The sequence below is a fragment of the Amborella trichopoda genome, chromosome 9, assembly GCF_054954075.1.
Source record: "Amborella trichopoda isolate Santa Cruz 75 chromosome 9, AtrichopodaSantaCruz75HAP2 v2.0, whole genome shotgun sequence".
NCBI classification, from domain to species: Eukaryota; Viridiplantae; Streptophyta; class Magnoliopsida; order Amborellales; family Amborellaceae; genus Amborella; species Amborella trichopoda.
Window position 1 is genome coordinate 50,232,701 of NC_142344.1, and position 15,253 is coordinate 50,247,953.

General features: G+C 32.3%; 1 pseudogene; it reads left to right on the forward strand.

Annotated features, from left to right (window-relative positions):
* The first annotated feature begins 9,641 nt into the window (after nt 1–9,641).
* LOC148780603 (dirigent protein 22 pseudogene) lies at nt 9,642–10,205 on the forward strand (annotated as a pseudogene).
* The last annotated feature ends 5,048 nt before the right edge of the window (nt 10,206–15,253 follow it).

Genomic DNA, 15,253 nt, shown 5'->3' on the forward strand with positions numbered 1-15,253 from the left:
GGGCCTGCAGGTATTGGTGGGCTTCTTCGCAACAATTTTGGATCTGTTCTTTTTGCTTATTCGGGTCCTTGCAGGTCTACAATAGCTAATCATGCTGAATTGGTTGGTCTCCTTCAAGGCCTTCATATTATCACCGACAGGGGTTTCATTGGTGATATTATAATTGAAGAGGATTCCTTGAATGTTATCAAGTGGTGTAAAAAAGAGCAAAGTATCCCATGGTCCCTATTTACTCTTTTGTTTAAAATTCAAGACCTATGTGCCTAGCCTCATTTGAGGATAAGCTTTGGGCACACCATGCGCGAAGCCAATGATGCAGCTGATAGGCTCGCTAAACATATTGTTTATCTTCCCTTTTTGTAAGTTTCTAACGATTTCATCGAATCTTTGTAATCGCATCTTTCGGAAATGCATGTAGTAGTTGATTTATGTTTTTTCAATATAAGTGGCTTGTCGGCTATTGTTCTTTGGTTATAAACTGTGATTTTTCTATCACCAAAAAAAAATTTGTAGGAAGTAGTAAAGATTTTATAAAATTTGGATAAATAATAAGAGTGGTGAGAAATTCAATTGTCACACTTCAATTTCCTTATACATATTTTATAAGGAGAAATTATCTATCATAAATAAAATAGGGAATTACATTGAGGTCTAAGTTTGCAAATTTTAAGCAAAGGTATCTCTCATTTGTTTTTCATATATATATATATATATATATATATATATATATATATATATATATATATATATATATATATATATATATCATTCTTTTTAATTTTTTTCCTCTATCCAATAATCATAACATCGGACCACTTTTTTATTTTATCTATTAGTTTTGTGAAGTGTAGGTACCTGTTCGATGTTTAGATCCTCGGACCGCTAGGTTTTTGTGAGGATTGTGTGAGTCAAGAAGTCAGAGGTAAAAAACGTCAAACCAATCCCTAGACTGTGAATTTTTGTCCAAGGATTGGTTAGTGATTCCAAGACTCAGACAGCTTGGCTTGTATAAACATTTTGCCAGCCTAGCATCCAAGGCTCTAGACCATCAATGGGATAAGAAAAAAAACAAGATCTAGTAGGTTCAGTTTTAGGAGGTTCGTAAAAATTAATTAGTAATTAATTTCTTTCCACATACCTCCATTCTCTTTCTATCCTAATAAATTAACTTTCTTAAAATTTCTCTACCTCTCCCCACATTTCAAAACTTCTCTACCGTAACTTCCATTTTCTTGTTACACATATTATACTTTATTTTTTATCCTTATTCTTGCGCCACGTGTCTCTATTTTCTCTTTTCTAATACATCTCCACCGATTTTTTTTCTCTCTCTTTATTCTCATGTACCTACTCTCAGTCTCTTCATAAATCAACTTTCTTAAAATCTCTCTTATTTTTTCTCTTCTAATAAATCTACCTCTCTCTCTCCCTCTTTTTTAAAAGTTCCTATTATAACATTTCTAAAATCACTCTACCTCTCTCCCCCTCCGATTGTTTTTTTCTCTGGTTAACTCTAAATGTTTCTAAACGTTTAATATTTTCCTCTATTTACTCTCTCCTCCCCCATAATCTCAAATTTAATTGTCTCTCCTCCCTCTCTACTGTTTTAAAATTCTCCCTAAAATCGTTATATTTAAATTTCTTTCCTCTCTTTGTCTCTATATGGTTTTCCCAACACTCTCTCCATCTCTGTGATTTCTCATCTCTATATAAGTTTGTCTCCCTCATCCTCTCAGTCATATGCAACCACATTTCTCCCCTCTCACGCTCTTTCCGTCGCATATAAGTATGTTGTATTGAATTTACTTTGGTTATTACTTTGTATTTTTTTCTTGTTTTCTCTAATGTCATGTGATGTTGAGGTGGTCTATGCTTGCAATTTTTATTTTTATTTTTGCATTGAAACATGAATACTATGATTAGAACTACATACTGATTAGGCTGCTTAATGTTTTGATTTACTCTATACAATTTTTTTTTTTTTGTATATGCCAATGGTAAAAATATTAACTACTTGAAAAGAGAATTCAGAGATCATGGTGAAAATATTAACTGAACTAAATCAATCGCATAGGTGTAAAATATTGAGCCACTGATAAAAAAGTATCTGCATACTAAATCAAGAAGAGACCAATGAGAGAGATTGAAAGCAACATAACTACCATTGTTATTTCAATAGAAAAATTAAAAAAACAATAAATTTGGGAGTTACTACAATTCCATATATACATGGCAATGAGATCGATGAGCTACTCGAAAGATAAACAATGAGCAACATGGGTTGATGACGAAGGTTCAAACCATTGCTTTCAAGGAATGGGAGAATCCCATTATCCCCTTTCTCTTGAAAGAAAGATGGCCAAGAATTTATTTTGTCAATTTTGCCATGAATCCCACCAGAAAAGCTCATCTAATTCATCCCAACAATAACCAGTCCAATATACTTTGGATGGAAATGACAGTCACCTACAGGGCCTTCCAAGACTTTCTTATTTTTTTGGGTAAATTAGTGGGGAAGAAGGCTTCTTATCCAAATTTTTCGTCGGTGGGGGAGAAGGCCTCCTACCCAAATTTTTCATAAATAGAAAAAAAACGAATATATTATTTTACAACCCTGTAATAGTGCAATTGCTCCAAATCATGTAATTATAGCTTATTCCATACAACTAAATACACATTCAGGTAATTTATCAATAATTGTTTAAATTATTTTACTTTTACATTTTAATTTATCAATAATTGTTTAAATTATTATAACTAATTACTTTGTTATAATAACTAATAATAGTAATAATTGTTATAAAGTTCATGTGACAAATATATGTGCACTTAATTATACAAAAAATATAATTGAAATCTGCAAAAAGATTCAAAATCCTAATCAAATATTATGAATATCTCATGATCAGATAAGCATAACTTTGTAATTATTTATTAAGAGTAAATAAATTCTAATGTTATTTATAGAATTTATTACTTTATATTAACTAGTTTAGCTTACATTTAATAAATTTTTTTGAAATTGAATTATATTCATAATATTATGAAATTGAATTATATTCATAATATTATCATCTCTACGTTATTAAGGTATCAATTTTTATATTTGTTTGATATTACGTTATATAGTATCAAGAGAAAGGCATATATATCATTTTACTTTTTTTGGCATGTATACCAACTTTATTATTAGTTTTAATTGCAATAAATATCTAATTATCATGGGTTGTTTATTACACATACCATGTGACACATTTTTGGGACTTTATTTTTTCAAATTTTTTAGAATAATATTTACTTATAGGTAAAAAAAAAGCGTTCGCGAACTTTATATTAAAGTAATTTTAACAAAAAAATAATTCTTTCTTTGTTTTTCTTTTTTGTATTTTCAGTTTCTCCAGTTTTAAAAATAATACTTACTTATAACTAAATAATGTATTTACTAATATACGTAAAAGTAAATTTATTTATATTAGTTAATGATATGCTTGCATATACAGAAAAAGGAAAACAAGATAGTAATTTACCGTAACTACAAATTAGATATGTAAATAATGTAATTGAAATTATTTTTAAGAAAATAATTACCTCAAAATGCAAGTCATTAATACAATTATAAGCATATTTTGAAATTTATGTGATATAAAGTTTTTCTAATTGTCTAGAAGAATATTTACTTACTAGTAAATAACATATTTACTAATAGGCCTACCTTCAAATACTATTAAGAAATGTGGTTTTAATATTGGAAATATTTTTGATAGCCTTAAAATATATTTTTATCTTTAGTCATAAAGTTTAAAGCTTAAAAAATAGTGTAGATTGACAGATCTATGAAAACTTGAAAATCTTGAAAATTGACTGTCTAAAAATGCGTTGTAAAATACACTATTTTAAAAACTTAAAATCCATTTTTTTCTCATGTTCATGCATCTTGATGTCAAGATGATCAATTTGAGGATATTTAGGCATCAAAACAACTTCATCTAGTGAAATTTTGACGTAGGCTCTAATTTGATTGTTTCAAGGCTCGGCTCTATATAAACTTTTCCCTTACTAATATGATTAATAATAATTTTAAAGTGGGTTATAAAATAATATAATTTTAATATGAGAAATTATTTTCTAATAGAAGCCCATATGTGAATATGGATCAACAAAATCTCTCTTTCTATAACTCTCTAAAAGCGAATATGCCAGTTTAAGATTAAATATATATTTTATTGACTAATATTTAATACACGTGCACCGCACATGCATATCCCTAAACTTAAAATCTAAAAGACAAAAATAACACCAGACTTAAAATCTAAAAATAAGATTAAAAAACTTAAAACTTAAAAAACCCATTGTGTCAGAGGTCACATACCAAAATTTGAGGCATCATTCATAAGGGATTTATCGACTAGTTCCAACCATAGTTACCAGGCCGCTCCGGAATTTTGCTCCGGCTTTCCGGAACCAGGATTTCGCTCGAACCCATTCCCATATTTTTGGGATGTCGCTCCAATTTTTAGGATTCTCAATCATATTCACAACGGAGCTCGCTCCCGATACTTCAAGGATCTTGCTCCCTCTACTTCAGGGATCTCGCTCCCATTAACAACGGATCTCTCTCTCGCTAAAGCACGGATTTTGGTCCCATACACAATAGATTCCGCTTCCTCTACTTCATGGATCTCGCTCGTACTGTCTCACAGAACGCGTTCTGTAACATTGTAGATGATATGTTGCAAGATGCACAATTTCTGGCACTCAAATTTATTTATTTTTTTCATACACTCGTACATCTTGATGTCCAGATGACCAATTAGAGACTCTTTCAACATTAAAACAACATTTTCCGATAGATTTTTGGGGTGCATCCTTAGTTCTACATTTTATGGTTGCAACCTGATATAAACATTTCCTATATCTTTGATTTTATAAAATACTATATAATTCTCAAATGAGTTCCCAAATTTGGATATATATATATAAAGTAAAACACTACGCAACTCCTATAGGTGAAAATGAATAGTGATTTTGCCTACCCCCATCATCGTCTAAAGTTCATAGTGCGGTCACGATTGTCTGATAGTGTTTCATTTTTCATTTTTTTTTTCTACAAATCTAAATGACTTGAAATTTGGATCGTGTATTCAACAAAAATAGGGGAATCTTAAAAAATTAGAAAAACAAATATTTTACATGAAAACAATTGAAAAAAATACCTCCAAAATTTTCAGGGGTATTTTGGTCAATTTATTTTTCACGGATAACTTTTTTTATATTTTTATTAGATGCACATCATTAAGATGTACATTTTACTAGATGCGCATCAGTAAGATGTACATACTCTCCAAATTTCAGGTCATTATGATTTTTTTAAAAAAATTAAAAATAAAACACTACGGGGCAATCGTAACCGCGTGATGAAATTTGGATGGTGATGAGGGTAGGCAAAATCACTATTCATTTTCGCCTATAGGCGTTGGGAAGACTTTCTCATATATATATATATATATATATATATTTAAAAAATTATCTTTATGTCTATGACAATAAATTTTTTCAAAAATTTGAATAAATTTATTTTACCATCTTATAACTTTCTAAAAGAAACTTCTTAAATAAAAATAAAATTTAAATATAAAAATTAATTCTTTTAGTAAAATTTTCATATAGTTATTTCTGCCAAAAAATAACGGTGATGCATTTCCCAAATTTAAGTCTAACAGTAACCATATATACTTAGGTTGTATCCAAATGTTACCCAAATCCTAGACAATATATTTTCATGTATATAAACGACAACGTAAAGCTCATTTTCGTATCATATATGTGAATTTGAATAATACTAAGATTAATCATTTATAGCATTAAAAGACTTTATTTCACACTAGATTAATGGGATTTAATTAATCCAAGGACACCAAGGATTGGTTGCGCATGGATCTAGCCGCATGGGCCATTGATAGATAGAACAATGGTTTTTATATTTAACCAAATTGATATTGCATTTGTATGTGAACAGGCTGCCGTGCTTACTTGGTGCACGAATCCATGTGTAATGGAATTGGGTTCTTCATACAAGTGGAGTTCTGCGATGGGGGCATGGACCACCATTGTGCGAAATGCGATCCTACAATGAATGGAGCTCGATTCTAGCTAAATAGGATCGTGGTATTATTTAGTTGGGGGCGAGACTCAACATTAAATGGGATCTCGTACTTGTTGTCGATGGAAACGCGATCCTAATAGATATGGGAACGCGATCCCATGTTGCATGTAACGCGTTCCTGTCAAATAGGGATCTCGATCCCAATGTATCAAGATCTCGCTTCGTACTCAAACGGGATCTCACAACCTAATCAAACGGGATCTCGCTCCATAAATACATGGAACGCGTTCCCGTTAAATGGGGATCTCGATCCCAATGTATCGGGATCTTGCTCCTTGCTCAAACGGGATCTCGATCCGTAACTTCTACCCTCACCAAAACTCGCTTCTTGAGCTCCAGAGCTTTAAACAGTCATCGATCCGGCGCTCACTGTTCCCTGAACCGGAGCCGCTCCTGCTCCCGCTCCCAGTAACTATTGTTCCAACGCAATATAGAAAGGATAATAACCATTTCCTTTCGTTCCTAGGACCCTTTGTTTCCTCACAAGACTAGAAGATTCTCTTGAACTCCCAAAATCTAAGATAATCCCAATGAGGCAAAATGATTAAGATACCCTTTTCACTTCTGAATTATTTTCCCAACACAATTTGCATGTACCATCTAATAATATTGAGGACTGAGCAAATAGAAACGGAAATGCTTTTTATAGGCTACTAGCCATAGAGAATTTATATATTTGCCTCTCTCTCTCAGCCGTCTATTCTAAATGGATGGTGGGGAAAGCTTCAGCCCTCATATCACGAGTGAACTTCTCACTGTTTGATCAGATTCGACGTCTCAAAGTATTTTATTTCAATTTTTAAAAATTATATAAATGTGAAATTTGGTGTTTCACCATCTCAATGGAACATATCTATGTAAAATATTGAAACAATATTTTCAAAAAATAAATAACCAAATTACCAAGGAAGCTTTCAAGTGTATTTTGTCATCCAATTTTTTTAAAATATTTTGTTAGTATTTTTCGAAGGTGCTACTTTATGAGTGTATTTAGGCAAGACATTTGAGTATCTACATGATTTAAAAAAAAAAAAATGGTATTTACATGATTTAAAAAAAAAATTAAAAATAAAAAAGTATTTTTAGGTATGACATTATGATTGAAGTCATTTCCCGATCCATTCGGATCGAAAAGTTGAGAGGAATGGCATATATACGCTTTCCTAGTGGCATACAGAAAGCTTTCCAAGTAACAATATCTCGTGTTAGTTATGGCGTGATACAACGTAAAAAAGATTTTAAAAAAAAGAATCAAAACGAAGGGTATGAAAACAACGTAGCCAATTGTGGCCAAATGTCAAACTTGTTAATTCGAACTCTAACATTGCCCTTTCTCCTTGGCTTATATTTCCCCACACGTGTGTTTCGCTCTATTACTCATCTTGAAATTAAAGAAAAGCCCTGCCACTAGCTCGGCTATGGACGGCCCGAGCCCGACATGAAAAATCCTGGAATTTTCATGATTGACCCGGGCCTGCAAAAATGATTTCGGGCCTAACCTAGACCGGCCCGAAAAGCCGAAGCTGGCATGTAAAGCCTGTTTCAATATTTAAACCCTATGGAAGAGGTGTGGAGGATATGCCGCCACCCAACCACCACATTTCTCTCTCTTCCACAAGCCCAAGCTTTGCCCTTCTTTGTACCCAAGTCCATCTTTTGTATCAGTCGAATAAGTCAATTTTCAAGATCTGTATAATTTTTTAGCTTCAAATTTCGTAATTGGTGATGGAAACTGACTTTAGAGCCATTGGACAGATTTCCAATGTCGAAATTGTTTTCCAAATGCACTTTCGATGCGAGGCCTTAAGTTCTTTTTATAAATCCTAAGCCTCATAAAAATTGCATCTATTCTTAAAATAGATAAAATGTTTATATCCAATAAAAGGTTTCAAAACACGGATCCGTGACCCAGATCTTCCATTTGAAAAATCAGGTTGGATTGGCGAATCAGCCACATCAGACGGTTTCTGCCTAAAAATTTTCAAAAAATCACTCATTTTTTCTTTTTTAAAATCTAGCTCTTTAGGTTAAAATATAATAAAGTGGTATTGCATTATAGTTTTTAATTATTTAAAAAAAACATGTAAATATCGATAACGTATCATATCTAAGCGTGTGTTGTCCGTTACAATCCTTTTACAGTCAACAGGAGGTTCAAAATACGAGTAGTTGTTGTGAAATGAAATTTTCTAACCCAAATTTTTCTATAAGGTTAAACATAAGGGTCAAAGGGTTTTTCTTCTCTTCCCACATTTTAATGGGAGAGGCAAAAGAAAACGAACTTTAAGATGGACTCCATCATGCATATTGCCAGTTGCTTAAAGAATGGAGGTAAATTAAAGAGAGAGAGAGAGTTTATGTCATTAAAAGGGACGCTTCGCGATTTTTTGTTCACAAAAAAGATCTCGGTTTGGGAAGGGCCTAAGGTCGTGGTTTTAGCACCCCACACCCTAGTCACAACGTTGTGGTTTTCATTTCCATCACTAACACTATTTTATTAATACCTTTAAAAGCTAATTCTTAATCTATCGAAAAAAATGGATAGAGGCTTGTCTTCTTCACTGAATTACCCAAAAAAAAAAAAAAAAAAAAAAAACAGATCTTGATTTGCAAGCCCTTATAAAAGGGCATGGAAGCCCAAAAGGATGCAGGAGATGGTTACCCAAAAGTTTGTCGATGTTCCTTATTTTGAAGGCATCAAAGGGTTTAATGCGGTCCTAGGATTCTAACATGGGACCACCAGAACACCACCAAAACAAGGCATTGAAGGGTTCAATGAGGTCTCGGATCGCCCCAAACCATAGGTCACAACCCTATTTATTGTAAAAACTAAAAAATGAAATTAAAAAGCAGTCTAAGTATCCTCAAATTGAGAGGTAATTTCATAATAAGAAAAAAAATAACGTTTTGACCGATCCTTCTAGTAATTTTGCCCAAAAACAGCCCATTTTATATTTTATATAATTATTTTGTGTCCATATGTAAATTGCTCCAAAAATTAAGGTATACTAAAAACATGTGTGGGAAGTAGGGTGCTGAACCGGTTTCTGTAGAATTGACTGGTTCTGTCAGTTCTATGACAGAATTAGTTGGTTCTATCTAGAACCGCTGGGTTTTAGGAGTGAACAACTGGATCCGCGATATACTGTAGGAACCAGATCGTCTACCACAATTCCCAATCCAAATCTGCCAATTTCGATCCGGATTGAAAATCTTTCAAGCATTGATAAAATAACAACACGGCCAAGTGACAAATTGTAAACATTATATTAACGTCAACATCACAAAAGCATAACGTGCTATACCTAATGGCAGCTAAGACTTTGCAGATAACTAACCCGTAAAGCAAGAAAAGTCTTCTAATTAGGTTACTATACAAAGAGCATGCCCTTGTGAATAGGCCCACTAAATGAGCCCATAGCTTAATTAGGAGGAAGTTATTGGTTTAACCAAGATTTTGGTGCTAATCCATCCTAAGATGAGAGGAAACACATTAGCCATAGGGCTAGCCTCCTTGTTGCTCTTGGCCACCTTAGAGGCTCAGGGCTTTGAGGATGGTGAGGAATGGAAAGGACCCCTACGCCTAGGCAAGAAGAAAGTGGACTACCTTCATTTCTACTTCCACGACATGCTCGATGCGAAGAACCCGACCCCTCTGATCGTGGCCGAGGCCAATATCACCCAGTCCTCACCCACCCTCTTTGGCATGGTCAGGGTTATGGACCAACCACTCACTGAGGGCCCCAACCTTACATCGAAGATGATCGGAAAGGCCCAAGGCATCTTTGCCTCTGTGTCCCAAACTGAGCCAACTATCTTTATGGAGATGAACTTCCTCTTCACAGAGGGCAAGTTCAATGGGAGTGAGCTCACAGTCGTCGGTAGGAACCCGATTTTGAATAGGGTGAGAGAGATGTCCGTAGTGGGTGGGAATGGGGTATTTCGATTGGCTCGCGGTTATGCTCGCCTCCGAACATACTCCTTCAACGCCACCAATTTGAATGCTATCATGGAGTACCATGTCACTGTTATTCACTACTGACTCGGCCTGATCTTTAAAATTTCTGGTGGTGCAGTTGTCCTTGTGTGCTGTAGAGTGAACCAGGTCTATTGTTCTTGGAAACGGAATAAAGTTTACTATGGATTTTTTAGATAATTAGGGGCTATTGTTTTGTTTTGTTTTCTTTTCTTCTTCTTTTTTTTTTTTTTTTTATCATAAAATCAGTTGAAAAGAAGGCCCTGTCTCCTTTTTTTAATAAAAATAAAAGAAGTAACATATTTATCTTCCAGCTCTATAGTAGGGTAGTTGAAGGGTAAATAAAAATAAAGTCTTGGTGGCAGGGCTATTGTTGACCTGCATTGGTTGTTGTTTCGTAGTAATAATTTTAAATAAAGAATTTCACTCTCGATGTAAGACTTTTTATCTCTATCGTTGGGATGTCACTTTTCTTTTTTAGGGAAGATTTTATTACTGGACCTTAGAATTCCGGTTGGGACAAGGGCTGCTTTTCTGTTTCAATCCTTTGATCTCTCTTCCAATTAATGCTTCCAACTACCCAATTTTTAACGATAATAGACTTGTGGAAATGTGATATTTTATTATTTTTTAATATTTAAACTTCTATATTCCTTAAATAAAAAAATTTATATAAGGGTGAGGCTCTAAACAATCAAATATCAAAAATCCATTAGAAAAAGTTGTTACGATACTAAAAAGAACCCTCAAATCGATTGTCTCGACCTTGAGATGTATGGACATGAGAAAAAATAGATTTTAAGTATTGGAAATAGTACATTTAGACCATCAATTTTTCAACATTTTCAAGTGTTCATAGATTTGCTCAATATACTCTATATTTTAACTTTAAATTCTATAGTTAGAGATGAAAATAAATTTTAGGCCATCAAAAAGAATTCTGATACCAAAACAACATATTTCAAGTCTATTTGAAAGTAAGTCCTGTTGAGGATTGATGTCTTGCCGTTAGACTTATATGTAGATGTGAGCTCGTAGACCTACACCAGCCTTTTTCTTTATATATATATATATATATATATATATATATATATATATATATATATATATATATATATATATATATATATATATATATATATATATATATATATATATATATATATATATATATATATGGAAAACACTACATAATGCCTATAGGCAAAAATGAATAGTGATTTTGCATATGCTCATCACCGTCCAAAGTTCATCGCTTGGTGACAGTTACCTGGTAGTGTTTCTCTTTTTTATTTTTTTTTTCTACTAATCAGAATTATTTGAAATTTGCAGCGTGTATTCATAAAAAATAGAAGAATCTAATAAAAATATAAGAAAAATAATTCGTAAAATATAAATTGGCCAAAATACCTCTGAAAATTTATGGGGGTATTTTGGTCAACTTATATTTTACGAAATATTTTTTTTTATATTTTTATTAGGTGCATCTCACTAAGATGTACACACACTCTAAATTTCAAATCATTCTGATTTATAATAAAAATAAAATAAAAATTGAAACACTAACATACAATCGTGACCTTACGATGAACTTTGGAAGATGATGAGTATAGGCGAAATCACTGTTCATTTTCACCTATAGGCATTGGGAAGATTTTTCATCTATATATATATATATATATATATATATATATATATATATATATATATATATATACTTACTATAATAAGATAAATTTTATTGCTCTTTTATATATTATAAAAATAAAAAAGGTTAAATTTTCATATCTTTCATATTTTAGATTGTCGGTACTTTCTCTCTCTCTGTCTCGTGATTATTGGGTACAATAGGGGTTGAGTTGGGGTTAGGTACCCATTTTAGGAGGTTTGAACCAAAAAATAGGGGAAAAAATTTTAGGTATGACTTGCATGTAGAACTTTTAGGAAAGGGATGTATAAACAAAAACAACAAAAAAAATGCAAGATCTAATTGTTACCAAGTTTAGGACGTTTTAAAAAGAATATGACGAAACAATGTTGAGATAAGGAGGATATGGAAATCTCTCGCTTGTGCCTCTCTTAATGGAAATCTCTCATTAAGATATGAAAAGAATTTCTTCTCGCTCTCTCAAATTAAGATATGGAAACAATGTGGAGATAATCAATGATATGGAAATCTCTCTCGCTCATTAAAAATGGAAACTCAATCTTAGATATGGTATGCCTATCTTTCTCTATCTTGATATTTATTTTCTCTTATTTACATTATTATATGAGGAAAACTTGAATTTTATTTTCTCTTATTTACATTATTATATAAGGAAAACGTTTATGTAAGGTTGCAACCTTAAAATGTAGAATTACATATGCACCTCAAAAATCTATTAGAAAGGTTGTTTTAAAGTTGAAAAACCCCCTACTTGATCATCTCGACATCGAGATGTATGGATATAAAAAAAAAAAGTTTTTAAGCATCAGAAATAGTGCATCTTACAACACTTTACCTAGGCTGCCATTTTCAAGATTTTTATAAGCTTATAGAACTCCTTGATTTTAACTATTTTTGGAGTTTCAAATTTTCTAATTAGATATGAAAATAGATTTTAAGATAATCCTAAGAATTTTTTAAAACAAAATTACTAGTTATGATAAAATTTGGAGATGCGCCATAATTGGATTGTTTAAGGTTGCAACCTTATAGAAAGCGCACCCATTATATACTAAGGCACGATACTTTTATGGAAAAAGTTTATATATGTTTGCATCATCAAAATGTAGAAATAGAGTTGCACTTCAAAATCTATCAGAAAAGGTTGTTTTAATATAAAAAAACCCTCTAATAAATCATCTCGACATAGAGATGTATAAATATGAAAAAAAAAAAGATTTTGAGTCTCAAAAAAGGCGCATTTTGCAACACGTTATCTAGACCGTCTAATTTCAAGATTTAAAAATTTTTATATATCTATTTGATTTTATCCATTTTTGGAGTCTAAAATTTTATAATTATAAATGAAGATAGATTTTCAAATAATCTTAAAAAAAATTTACCCCAAAATTATATGTTATACTAAAATTTGGAGGTGCACCTTAATTGGATTATTTAAGGTGCAACCTTATAGAAACCACACCCTAATTTATTGCTACTATATATTAATCATATAGGTTAAATTTTCATATTGATCAAATTTTAAATTGTCGGTACTTTCTCTCTCTCTTGTTATTAGTTACGCACAATAGGGATTGAATTGGGGATATGTACCCATTTTAGGAGGTTTGAAACGAAAAATAAAGGGAAAAAATAGGGATGACTTGCATGCACAACTTTTAGAAAAATGTGTGATAAAAAATAAATAAAAAAAATACACCGATCTAACTTTAAGAGGTTTTAAAAACAATGAAGAAGAAACAATGTTAGATAAGGAGGATCTAGAAATCTTTCTCTCTTGTGCCTCCCTAATTAAGATATTAAAACAATATTAAGTTAAGGATGGATATGAAAATCTCTTATTAAGATATGAAAAGATGGTTGATCTCGCTCTCCCTCTCTCTCAAATTTAGGTATCCTATAATATGGGTGTGTAGATTTCTCTCTCTTGCTTATTCACTCTCTCTCTTGTGAGTACACTCTCTCTCTCTCATGCACATGCATGTGAGATATAAAACAATTGACTTGCTGATTTGTAAAAATTAGGGGTTGATTTGCTAATTATATAAATTAGGTAGCCGAGAAAGTCGTCACTCGAGACCACCTATCACATGATCTTGTGCCCAAATTATTAACTTACGGGGGCATTTCTTTTACATGAAAATCCCACTATTATCCGCGTTTAGCATATAAATATTTTACAATAGAAAATTTGGAGTCCTTAAAACCCTACATCTACTTGTGCCATCAAATGGTCGAAGCACAATCATATATGGGGGCAGTTCGATTTGGAGTTGTTCTTTTTTTTTGTTTTTTTTGCGCCAAATTATTTTTTCACAGGTCAACATGATCTCAAAACATAAAGGGTGTTGTTTGTATAAGGCCAAGGCACTAAACAATCAAAGTAAGGTGTATTTTCAAATGGTCGAACGGTGTTGTTAAAACTTTGTGATGGCTTAAATTTTTAAAAAATATATATAATGAGACCATTGACCTTTGATACAAGGTGACCCCAATTAATCTTGACCATTGGCTGCATTTATTTCATTGTTCAAACTCAAATTTCAAAAGAAATCTTCTCGAACTTTATGACACACCCAAGCTATCAAATTTCACATCGGATGGTTATAAATAATTGTGGTTTGCCTGTGCCAAAGGTAAATGGTCTCTTCGTATACAATCCCTTATTTTCATTAGAAAATTTAAAACTTCAAAAATAGTTTATATCGAGCAAATCTATGAAAACTTGAAAATTGACAGTCCAGAACATAGATTACAAAATGCATTGTTTCCAAGACTTAGAAATATATTTTTTCTCATGTCTATATATCTCGAGGTCGAGATAATTAATTTTTGGGCATCAAAACAATCTAATGAATTTTGAGATGCACCTTAATTTGATTGTTTACGGTCTCACCCTTATATAAACTTTTTCCAAACATAAATGGAGTTCTTAGATATTCTAATTGGATTCCACCTTACCAAGACAAGTACAGATTGAATTTTGATGGGAGTTCAAGAGGTGACTTTGAATCTTTGGTGATATTCTTTCAGCTAAGGTAAAGCGGATTACTAAGGGGCCACTTTGGGCAATGTCCTTTTTATCTTATTTTGTGCATTTGCACTCATGTTACTGCCAATGAAGTTGATCTTTGGGAGATAAATATTGGTGTATCTAAACCTGAACAAGCTCAGCCATAGTCACTATTGAAGGGAGTTCTCTCTCTCTCTCTCCCTCTTTTCCAACCCTGCTTTTCTCTTCTTTTCTCTTACTTCTTCTCTATTCCTTTCTTTCCTTGTGCACCCCTGATAGTACTTGATGAATTCACTTTATCATTCAAAAAAAAAAAAGAAAAAAAAAGAAAGATGATCTATAAATAGTTGGATCCAAAACACCCCCCAAACATGCTCGACCTATAGGGGTGGTCGAGCATTAAGTGACGATGGTATTGAAAAACCACCAAAT